The sequence below is a fragment of the Trematomus bernacchii genome, unplaced genomic scaffold (genome assembly GCF_902827165.1).
Source record: "Trematomus bernacchii unplaced genomic scaffold, fTreBer1.1, whole genome shotgun sequence".
Classification (NCBI taxonomy): Eukaryota; Metazoa; Chordata; class Actinopteri; order Perciformes; family Nototheniidae; genus Trematomus; species Trematomus bernacchii.
Genome location: NW_022987803.1, coordinates 9,443,245 through 9,455,988, shown reverse-complemented (window position 1 = coordinate 9,455,988; position 12,744 = coordinate 9,443,245).

Genomic DNA, 12,744 nt, shown 5'->3' with positions numbered 1-12,744 from the left:
TTCAAAAACAAACCCAACGCTCCGTCGGTGCGTTGGGATTTTGTAGCGAAGGAAAACAATGGCGTCTCCACACAACATTTTTTCACAGTTGTACGGGCGTGGTTTGCAATTCGCCCAGCCAATCAGCACTGGGGCACTTTTTGGGGCACTTTTCACCCTCAGGAAAGTACGCTCTCTCAGCCGGCTCTAAAAATGGGGGTAAAAGTACCCGAGATTAAGTACGATTTTTGGTGTGAACGCGACATAAGGGGCACTAACGGAACTAAACGCGAAAAGTACGGTGAAAAGTACTCCGGTGTGAACGCGGCTAATGAAGACCTTTGACCGGCACTTTTCTAATTTTGTCCGGAAGATTTAAACTTTAACGGACATCTTGACCGGCGAAAGAAACTGAAACTGAAACTCTGCCGCATGGTCCCCTCGTTCCTTGGAAGAGGCGGAGAGGTGGGTGTTTGTCATCTGCTGGTGGACTAAGCGGAGAGAATTACAGTGCTTGCCTCGACGGGGAGGGATTGCATTGCAGCGGGAGCAAACGCTTGCCTCGGGGAGGGAGAAAAAAAGCCACAGCGGAGAATAAACAGAAGGGTAACCATGGTAACCAAGTCTTCTTCGCTGCTTTTGTGGCAGACTACAGCGCCACTTACAGGCCTGGCATATGTACTACAGCGTCTCCAGCGCTTTCGAACGGCAATGGCCGTGGCTGTCTCCTCCTGATTGGTGGAGTTGGCCCAATAGCCGTAGCGCCACTGTCCTGACGTCAGGACAGTGTTCAAATCTGGATCAGTTTTTATCAGATCCGTTGCAGCCCCTTTTTTAGAGATTTGGGTATGGAGGAAAATAGAGAGGGTTGTGTTTTCTGACACTTGGTGAGTTCCCTGGAACACCGGGGACACATATTCATGTATAAAAGACGTACAAAAGTGCATTTTGCATGATAGGTCCCCTTTAACTATCTAAACACTCAGAGAGTCCTTAACCCAGCGTTTCTCAAAGTGTGGGGCCCGCCCCACTGGTGGGGCACAGAGATGTGATAGGTGGGTGGCGAATGGACGCAATGAACGGGAGATTATTTTTTAATTTTTTAATAAACTTTTTGGACCTCAGGCCGGAATCGAACCTGGGTCCTCGCGGGCGGTAGTGGACTGTTTACAGCCGGAGACTCTCAACGGCGGTGGACTTTCACAGCGCCGCTGCGCCGGAGCCTCGCAACAGCGGGTGTTTGCGGTGGCGGATGCGGTACACTCAAAGAAATAACTCATTGGATTAACTCAATTTGATTGTTGGCAGGTTTTCCATCCAATAAATATATGTGGCACAAACTCAAACTAATGGCATCCATGCAGTATAATGTAAATGAGTTAGTCCAACTCAAATCTTTCAAATAGAGTTTAAGTAAAATGATAACATTACCTTTATGAATTTAAATAATGCTAGTCCACCTAAATCCTATTTAATTAATTGAAAATGAAATAATGAGGTTAAATATAATTTAACCCTCCTGTTGTCTTCGGGTCAAATCTGACCGATTTACTACTTTCATCAATCATAACTTTTTTGTTTTACATTCGATTGCATTAAGGCTTTATGATATCCTTCACAGTAGGCATTTGAACATATAGAATTGCTGATCACCACTTTCATTGAATTTTTGATGATTTAGTCAACTTTGTAACACCCATGGTGTTCCCGGTCACACACACACACACACACACACACACACACACACACACACACACACACATACACATACACATACACATACACACACACACACACACACACACACACACACACACACACACACACACACACACACACACACTTGACAATTTGATACATTTCCCGCTCTTATGTGCCCATCCCCCCACATGGATCACACCTGGCACACGCAATACATGTTCAGTGTCTATTATTTGTATATTTACTGCAGTTTTTCATGTATACCAGTAGTCTGATACAATATTTACAGTTTGAAAGGGTGTTAAATGGCATTTGGTGATGATTAATGGTTGTTGTGTTAATGTAATAGCAGTTAAAACAGGACCGGTCAAATTTGACCGAACACCAAAGTAAGGGGGGGGAAGACAATACGGAGGGTTAATAAAAATGTGTTACACATGATAGAAAACATGGTTTAGTTAATTTTATTTTGAAATTCACATTATTCAAAACAAACCTCCATTCCATTCAATACAGTGTTTTAAATATGAATGAATTCACACTGAAAGATGAAAAACATTTCTGAAAGATAATACACATTTTAAAATGGCAGAGCAATGGAACTCCTAGAATTAAAGGGCCCATGTCATGGCCATTTCCACTGATCATAATTACATTGTTGAGGTATACTAAAATAGATTTATACTGTGCAATTTTCCAAACTCACATTGGTTTCGCATACAGCATCTCTGTCAAGCATGTGTATTCAGCAGTATTCACTTTCTCCACTAAACGACTCGTTGGAGCTCTTGCCCCCCCCTCCCTGTGAGCCTAGTGTGCTCCGATTGGTCAGCTCGGCCACTCGTTCTGATTAGTCAACCACCAGAGAGGCTGCGCCCATGTCAGTGCTTTTCCCGGCTGCTCTCAGCGTAACATCAGTCTTATCATGGCGTCGGTACAGCGGTATATTTTATATACATATATATTTTTAACTGTTGTTATAGAAGAGTGTGACGGCCCCAGGGCCTTTGTCTTACGATGGGGTGGAGCTGAAGAAGCTAATCAGCACGATCACGGACACCTCCGGACACTACGGCCCCAGTCTCTCTCCAAAGCGGCTGCAGGAAGACTAACTCTGCGATCCTCTCAACCACCTATCTTTGCATTTACCACAATAAATGTGCCGTGGTTTTGTAAACTCGTGTATGTCTCCTTGTCTTTCCGTTGTGGCCTACGAGCTACTCTCATAACAAAGAGTAAGTTATTTTTACCCGTTATAAACTACTACTGTTTGATGAGAAATCAAATCATGGTTTGCTATATATGAATTCAGGGAAGAAAGGATAGGCCTACTAAGTATTTCCATTAAACTTTATTTTTAGAAATGTACAAAATGAACATAAATATACATATATACACGGTATATCATCCATTCCTCCTCCTCTTGCCTGCGCACAGCCGGTGCGGTGCGGTGCCTTTTAGCACGAGGCCTCAGTAGTAGTAGAATCCCTTCCCCGTCATGGATTGTCCGCCAGGATCTGGCTGGACGAAATCAAATGCAAATCACAAAATATTAGAGAAACTTAGTTGTTTTAGATTCGTTAGTAGTAGTTGTGTAATGAACAGCTTGCCTGCTAATATGCTAACCTAGCTTTGTTTACCTTGGTAGCTAACACGATATGAACGTTAGCTTGGAGGAAAGGCAACTATAATGCAGTGTAATAAAACTACTATGAACAAAAGCTAGTGGTTCATATTAGGCTAGCAATAACGTGTTTATAATTGCAATCGTATACGGGTATTCTGCTACCATACAATGTAACTTGCATGAATACATTGTTTTGCGCTAGCATACAGCTAGCCTCGTTAGCTACATGCAGTATATGTACGGTCACAATGTACGGTAAACCGGAGTATACTGTATGAGTATTCCGTGTGTGTGACTGCAGACATTCTCCTGCCATGACAAACATGTAAGGCCATCTGCTGACATTGTAGTTGATATATTTAAACGCTAGCAACGTAGCATCACAAAAATGTTTTTCTGACCAAAACTAGCTCAAGCTCCGTGTGTTAGATCGCTACGCCAGCTATAATGTAATTACGTTTCGCGACTGACCGGCAAATCACCCGCAGTATACTGTCAATAGGTATTTTGTGTGTGAATGCAGACATTCTCCTGCTATGAGATACATGTATGCAAGGCCATCTGCTGATATTAGAGTTGATATATGGAAACTCTAGCAACTTAGTTAGCACAGTTAGCACTGTGTCAATGGCTTAGCAGTCCAACACAGTTTACACATTTAAACAGTCTTGTTTGATAAATACACAAATAACAATGCAAACTTACAGGTTGTATACCCAGATCTTCCCCTGCTCCAAACGGTCCAAACAAGCTGTGCATATCCGGCCTCAAACTGGGCAATGTTTTTGGAAGCTTTCGTCTGTGAAATGCCGGTTCTTCGAACCTCTGGAGGAGGAACACGCCGCTGCTGGTGTGGCCATAGCTCTTCGGGATTGGTCCATTTCGTTCCGGGTACCGCATGACATCAGGCGGTACCCGGAACTAAATGGAAGACTCAAATGGGCAGTGACGTATCTCCAACGAGGCGTTTTGGGGAGGTATTTTCTGTGTTAGAGTTTTACTCGCTACAGGGTGTACTTTGAGGGTTTTGACTCTGCACACCGTTTACATGCATAAAAACCTTCATAACACACAAGGGGACGGGTAATAACCGGAAAAGCATGACATGGGAGCTTTAACTTAAAAATCTCCCTTTGCCAAATACAATGAATACAATATAACAGGGTATGAGTATGCACTGCTTTTCTAACAGGGAAATAACACATAACATAAAGAGTGCACTGCAAACACCAACATATGGAAATAGAGCGTCACAGTGTGTTGAAACAAATCACATTACATCAGCCCATCCACATCTCTTTGAAGTGTGTATATGCCCATGACTCTGGGTGTTTCTCAATGTCGAGGAGGCTTGCTTGGTAGGACATGTACCTCCGAGTCAGTTGCTTCAGAAGCGAGGCAAGAATCCCTCCTAGCCTAGGAAAACGAAGAATGGAACATGCTAGCAGGTGGGCAGGTGTGCGTCATATGAGAGGCCCTGCCTTACATTTTCCGCCAAAGATTTTGGAAATTGGTCTGTGTGCAAAGCATTGTGGGGATTTTAAGACCGCGGAGGATACACATGTGCAGCCTCGAAATTTCCCGCAACGAAGGACGCCGGCCTCGGTAGAATTCCAAGTATCCTGGACATTGGAACAGTCCTTCGGCGGGACTCTATGACGTAGTATGCTTGAAATAGTGGCTCTGGAGCAGCTTTCCTCAACATTGAGAAACACCCTGTGTTTGCCATGTCCCTCTTGGCATCTTCAGAGGCCTGAACAAAGACACAAGCATACAACACATGTGTAAACTAAAACCTGAATTCACCATAAAACATTTTCATTGCAACTGCATTTTATAGAAGCAGATTTATGTGGCTCTCCTAATTGATCAAAACAGTTTTAGACTAACCCTCTGGTATCACTCAAATGTACTACATATTTATTTATTATTTTATAGATGTATTTATATATAAATGTAAATATTTATTTCAGCATTCATTTATTATTTGTATTTATTTCCAGATGTATTTAGTCATGTTTTAGTTCACATTTGCTTTTATTTATGTCTGTATTTATCAATTGTATTCCTATGTTAATTTATAGATTTATTTATATCTGTATAAATGTATTAATTAACTTTTTTCTATATTTATTTTAACACTTGCTCGATGAAATTTCTTCTGTATCTATTTTTGTATCTATTTATTTCTGTATGTATTCATTCTTACATATATTCATTCCTATATTAATGTATAGATTTATTTGTGTAGTATTTATGGTATGTAATAACACATCTAGATGTAAGCAGGGTTATAACGGGTTGTGTGCCATAGAATTTTCTTATTATAAATGTAAGTAATGGTGGCTATAATAGAGTGCCACAGTGACGCGTCCTAAAACCCGGAAGTAAGTTAGCATTTTAACACTTTTTTATAGCCTATTTTTATAAAGCACTTTCGGTTTTTCTGTAGGCAAGCGGTGCGCTCTGCTCCGGAGAGCTGTCAGCATTACATCTGCCTCACGCAATGCTATCTTGTAGCGGTAATTAGTGGAAACATTTTACAAAACTCCTTGACAAAATACCAGTACTGCAGAAAAATATTGTGAATTCATGTTGTAGTATCAGGCATGATAGGTGGGTAGGAACCTTTATGATGTAACTGTTGTGCATCGGTGATTAATAAACGTGAGCAAGTCAACCTACACGTTGGTCCAATCCTTTGCTATACAAGAGCCTCTATATACGTTATAGTGGACACTTATAACAATAGAACACATGTGTTACTGTTTTTTTTTTTTTTTTAGCAATATTTTTTAATGGACCGAGCGGGCAATTGAAAAGTAGGCTACTGTACGTTCAGTTGGCCAGGAGTAGGCTATTTAAATTCCGGGCCAGCGGCCAATTCATAATGTCGAGCCCCTACAGTCAATGGTTTAAACTAGTCTACATGTCTGTTTCCAGCCGGTTTCAAGCAACTGATTATTAGTCAAACATATGGCCCCTTTCCTACCACCTTTTATTATAGATCCATGACTACCACCCGAACGCACCTTGTTACCACTCCCCCCTCTGTGTGTGACGTCAGGTGCAGTGCACAGGGAGGCTGTGGCTCAGTGAATAGTGTGCTGGACTTCGAATCAGGGAGTAGCAACTAGTTCGAGTCCCACTGCAGTCAGCATGTCGTTGTGTCCCTGGGCAAGACACTTCACCCCAAATTGCTCCTGTGGGGATTGTCCACAGTACTGAATGTATGTAAGTCGCTTTGGATAAAAGCGTCTAACAAATGACATGTAACCTAACAACGGTTGCACACAGCAGCAGGTGAATTCAGAGCACAAAGTTGGGATGTATTTACCTTTAACAAGTCGGCTATTCTTAGTCACTTAATTCCTACAAATAAAACATACCGCCTTCTTTTTTAAGCCATCTTTTTCGGCGGATGTCCTTTCATTGTTTTCCTCCATAATAAGGCCTTCAACATGGATCTTGGGGACTCTTATGCCGCGTTTCCACTACACGGCCTCGCTCGGCCTCGCTCGGCCTCGCTTGGCCGCGCTTGGCCTGGTTAGGACCAGCTCACTTTATGGCGCGTTTCCATTACAGTTTAGGAACTGGGGTAGTATCTATAGTAACGCAGTGTAGGCGGAGCGACGCTGCTTAAAACTGCCGTGACGTCATCTTCAATGCGACACAACACACAACAATGGAGGATGTGGAGATGTGGAAGCGATCGTTTGCTTGTTTCTTGCTGTGTGGTTTATTATCACAAGAAATAGGCAAGAGTTGTTTCGAAAGAGGCGACTTATAGCAAGACGAGGTATAGAAGAAGCTGACGCGAGAGTTCGGGCAGTCCTACGCCGCAGAGACTACAGGACGACTCGAATCACTACTACTACTACTTCTTCTAGACTACAATGCTACTTGGTAAGCTAACGTTCGCGAACTAGCAATGTGTTTAGGCTCACGCTCCCTATACGACCAAAGTATTTCAAGTATTTAATTAATTGTAGCTACCACTTTTACGTATTAAAATATGTATGCTTTTGTTTGTGTATTTCAGAAGTTACGTGTATTTCAGAAGTTACGTCGCCGCCTTAGACCATGTGTTTGGATGCTCGACCGAGCTACCGAGTGGTGGAATGTGATTGTTCCATCTTTCACACACACTCAGTGGGTGGAGAACTTCAGGATGTCTGAGGAAACCTACGTCTACCAGGGGTAGCAGTGGCTCAAGGTGCAGAGGAGGGCAGGGACATACGAGAGGGTCTGATGCGCTACCTGAATACCTAGAATGTATAATGTAATACCTAAATATTCATTGTATTGTATTGAACATAAATAAATCTTTTTTTTTTCACATACATGTGTTTGTCAAATTATTTAAACCAAAAAAATGTTATCAGAATTGACTATTTAGTAAATATTTGAATTTCAAGCACCAGTACTTACTGCCCCATAATAATAATAATCTAATAAATTAAGCAAATATCAAAGCAAACTATAAACATAAATACAAAAGTGTAAAACACAGCAGAACTATATTCATAAATGCAAGTGTAAAAAATTGTTAACATGGATGGAGGCTAAAGTATCCACAGCATAAAATAATATGATTATGATGGTTTGTCTGAAAGACACAGCCTCAAGGTTCAAGATTTTTTATTTTGTCATACGAACATAGCTACAGTGTAGTTATGACAATGAAAATCTTAGGTCACAGGCTCCTCCAACAGTGCAACACAATAACCCAGATAAACAGAAATATAGTGCAAGTAAATATTAAGCGCTGTGCACCGCTCTCTTTGTATAGGTGTTTTCTTTTGTTGTCTTCTCTTTGAAATATATAAGCAATGTGTTTGAGTCTAGCACAACGAGGGTATTACAATTGAGTAATTTTTACTACATGTATTCTTAATACCATTACAAAATATGTAATGTTATGTTTTAGAGGAGGACCTCAAGCTAGCAAACTCAATTTCAAACAGTATGCAGAGTTGTCCTGCTAAAGACTTAAAATGTATTATTTAACCAAGTATTTATTCTCTTATTCGCTTTAATTGCAACAGATGATAAAGGTTTCACTGTGATAAGTATTCTCTTAAATCCATAAACCCCTGTACAGTGCTTTGTGGACGATGATGGTGTTTATGATATTTCTGACTGCAGAGGGACGCCTAGATGATGCCATCTTTCTGTGTGATCGCTGTTGGGTGCAATTATTTATCAACAAGCAATAAGATAAGACAAAGAAGTACTTTATTTAACACAATTTGGTAAGTGTTTTCTTGCAGCAGCATAAAAAAGGCATGGCATTGTAACTTACAAATACAAAAATAAGAAATGTTGGTTGCAGCGCAGCAGCATAAAAAAGGCATGGCATTGTACAATACAAATACACGCAGCGGTGTCTGTGCTCGTGTTGGTGTCTGTGCTCGTGTTGGTGTCTGTGGTCGAGCTGGAGTTTGTGCTGTTGATGTGGAGGATGTCGATGCAGAGGACGTTGTTCGGAACTGTTCCTCCTCGCTAGTCCCAATGTAATCATCTAGAACAGAAACATGACTTGTTAATTCCACAAACTACTGCAGCACAATACTATGAATAGCAACAACAACTAAGAAAAGACAAACTGAACATAAACAATGGCATATATGGTGTTAGCAAACAATAGCTCTAGCTAATGCTATCTGCCTTAGCTAGCTAGCTAGCCTTCGGGGCTCCATAAAAGCATGGGTTGTTGAACATAAATGTAAGGATAAAATAGACTTATTTGTTAGAAGTGAGCTTTAGAACAGATAAGGACACAAAGCTTTCAAGCAAATAACAGAGCGTTAGCAAAAACTTACCATGCAGAGACTCCAGTAACGCCGTTGCAGAGTCCAGGCCTCCCTCCCTCCCAACGCTAGCCGGTCTATGGCCGTAAATGGTGTCCATTAGGTCAAACCACTTCCAGTTTTTCCTACTGGCACCACTCGCGTTGTTGTTGTCTTTTACCAAGCGATATTCACTCTTCATCTTTTTGAGTTTTTCCCTACACTGCACGACAGTCCTTGAGTAACCGCTTGTGGACATCAGTGTAGAGACCTCCTGAAAGACTTTGATATTGCGAGTTGTCCCGTCGAGCTCCCGCTGGACCTTATCATCTGCAATATAATGGAGGAACGTCGTCACTTCCTCGACCGACCATGGCGTGCTTTTCTTTTCTTTGCCTCTGTTAACAAAAATGCTGTTTATAAAAATGCTGCAAGCTTCGCTATATATATATATATATATATATATATATATATATATATATATATATATGCGACGCTAGGGATTATGTCGCGCGCCGATTGTGACGATTCTCTCCGACCAATCAGCAGTCGAGAGTGTTGACATCACACACTCAGCCTGGTTGTCCCTGGCCCTAGAACCACGATTTTATGAGGCCAGAAAAACTGAATTAGGACCCGCTAGCCGGTACTAGGCCAAGTGGAAACGCAACCAAAAACGGGCCGCTGACGTCACAGCCCTCTTAAACCGTGCTCCGCGCTGTAGTGGAAACGCGCCATTATTGTCAGGTTGGGGAAAATAGGACCCAAGTGCAGTTAAAAAAAATACAAAAAGGTTTGTCAACCTTTATTAAAAAAAGCCAAAGATATGAAAAAACAAGAAACTAATTAACCAAAACAAAACCGGGGAGCATGACAGACAGGAACAGACTTACAGACGGGAACAGGCAGGAGACATGGACAAGCATAGACGCGCATAGGCGAGGCAGGGAACATGGACACGAAGAGACGACAGGTAGCATGGACATGAAACGACGACGAACAGACATGGAGCACAGGGGAAGACAAGACTAAATACACAGAAGGGTAATCACAGGACAAGACACAGCTGGGCAGGGGAGGCAGAAACACAAGGGCAACAGGTGAACACAATCAGACAATCAGACACACCAGGGAAACTAACGACAGGAAGGCAAACACAGGAAGTAGGATCAGACAAGACACAAGGAGGAAAACATTTCAAAATAAAAGGTGGAAAATTAAAACATAAATCCAAAACCATGACAGAACCCCCCCCCTCAAGGGACGGGTTCCAGACGTCCCAACAAAACAAAAAAGTCCAAAACCTCTAGAAGGGTGGGTGGAGGGGGTCTGGAGTCAGCTGGATCGCCGGAGCACTGGGACCGAGAGCAGGAGCTGGTGGGACCCCTGGCGGGACAGGCGTAGGCGGGACCCTGGACGGAACATGGGCTGGTGTCAGTGGGACCCCCGACGGAGCAAGGGCCGGTGTCGGCAGGACCCCAAACAGGACAGGACAGTGTGTAATCTCGACCAGATAGGACTCACTGCTGATTCAGAAACCTGTGTAAGTTATATTTTTGTTTCTAGACCTCTCTGTTTCATTCATTCTACTCTGTATAACTGTTCTGTAGTTATTCTGCCTAAAATTGTGTTTTGAAAATCTCAGAACAGCTAAAATACCTGTTTTCAGGCAGAAATCTTAAAAACTGAAACATTTGCTTGTTAGGGTTCACTTTGATTAGGGTTCACTTTGATTAAAGCTCCCATGTCATGCTTTTCCGGTTATTACCCGTCCCCTTGTGTGTTATGAAGGTTTTTATGCATGTAAACGGTGTGCAGAGTCAAAACCCTCAAAGTACACCCTGTAGCGAGTAAAACTCTAACACAGAAAATACCTCCCCAAAACGCCTCGTTGGAGATACGTCACTGCCCATTTGAGTCTTCCATTTAGTTCCGGGTACCGCCTGATGTCATGCGGTACCCGGAACGAAATGGACCAATCCCGAAGAGCTATGGCCACACCAGCAGCGTCGTGTTCCTCCTCCAGAGGTTCGAAGAACCGGCATTTCACAGACGAAAGCTTCCAAAACATTGCCCAGTTTGAGGCCGGATATGCACAGCTTGTTTGGACCGTTTGGAGCAGGGGAAGATCTGGGTATACAACCTGTAAGTTTGCATTGTTATTTGTGTATTTATCAAACAAGACTGTTTAAATGTGTAAACTGTGTTGGACTGCTAAGCCATTGACACAGTGCTAACTGTGCTAACTAAGTTGCTAGAGTTTCCATATATCAACTCTAATATCAGCAGATGGCCTTGCATACATGTATCTCATAGCAGGAGAATGTCTGCATTCACACACAAAATACCTATTGACAGTATACTCCGGGTGATTTGCCGGTCAGTCGCGAAACGTAATTACATTATAGCTGGCGTAGCGATCTAACACACGGAGGTAGAGCTAGTTTTGGTCAGAAAAACATTTTTGTGATGCTACGTTGCTAGCGTTTAAATATATCAACTACAATGTCAGCAGATGGCCTTACATGTTTGTCATGGCAGGAGAATGTCTGCAGTCACACACACGGAATACTCATACAGTATACTGTACTGTGATTTACCGTACATTGTGACCGTACATATACTGCATGTAGCTAACGAGGCTAGCTGTATGCTAGCGCAAAACAATGTATTCATGCAAGTTACATTGTATGACCGAACGTAGCAGAATACCCGTATACGATTGCAATTATAAACACGTTATTGCTAGCCTAATATGAACCACTAGCTTTTGTTCATAGTAGTTTTATTACACTGCATTATAGTTGCCTTTCCTCCAAGCTAACGTTCATATCGTGTTAGCTACCAAGGTAAACAAAGCTAGGTTAGCATATTAGCAGGCAAGCTGTTCATTACACAACTACTACTAACGAATCTAAAACAACTAAGTTTCTCTAATATTTTGTGATTTGCATTTGATTTCGTCCAGCCAGATCCTGGCGGACAATCCATGACGGGGAAGGGATTCTACTACTACTGAGGGTGCTAAAAGGCACCGCACCGACTGTGCGCAGGCAAGATGCGAGGAGGAGGAATGGATGATATACCGTGTATATATGTATATTTATGTTCATTTTGTACATTTCTAAAAATAAAGTTTAATGGAAATACTTAGTAGGCCTATCCTTTCTTCCCTGAATTCATATATAGCAAACCATGATTTGATTTCTCATCAAACAGTAGTAGTTTATAACGGGTAAAAATAACTTACTCTTTGTTATGAGAGTAGCTCGTAGGCCACAACGGAAAGACAAGGAGACATACACGAGTTTACAAAACCACGGCACATTTATTGTGGTAAATGCAGAGACAGGTGGTCGAGGGGAGAGGGTCGCTCAGTTCGTCCTTCTGCAGCCGCTTTGGAGAGAGACTCCGGGCCGCTGGGATTAATAGCACCGGCTACGGAGGTGTCCGTGATCGCGCTGATTACCCTCTTCAGCTCCACCCCACCGTAAGACAAAGGCCCTGAGGCCGTCACACTCTTCTATAACAACAGTTAAAAATATATATGTATATAAAATATACCGCTGTACCGACGCCATGATAAGACTGATGTTACGCTGAGAGCAGCCGGGAAAAGCACTGACATGGGCGCAGCCTCTCTGG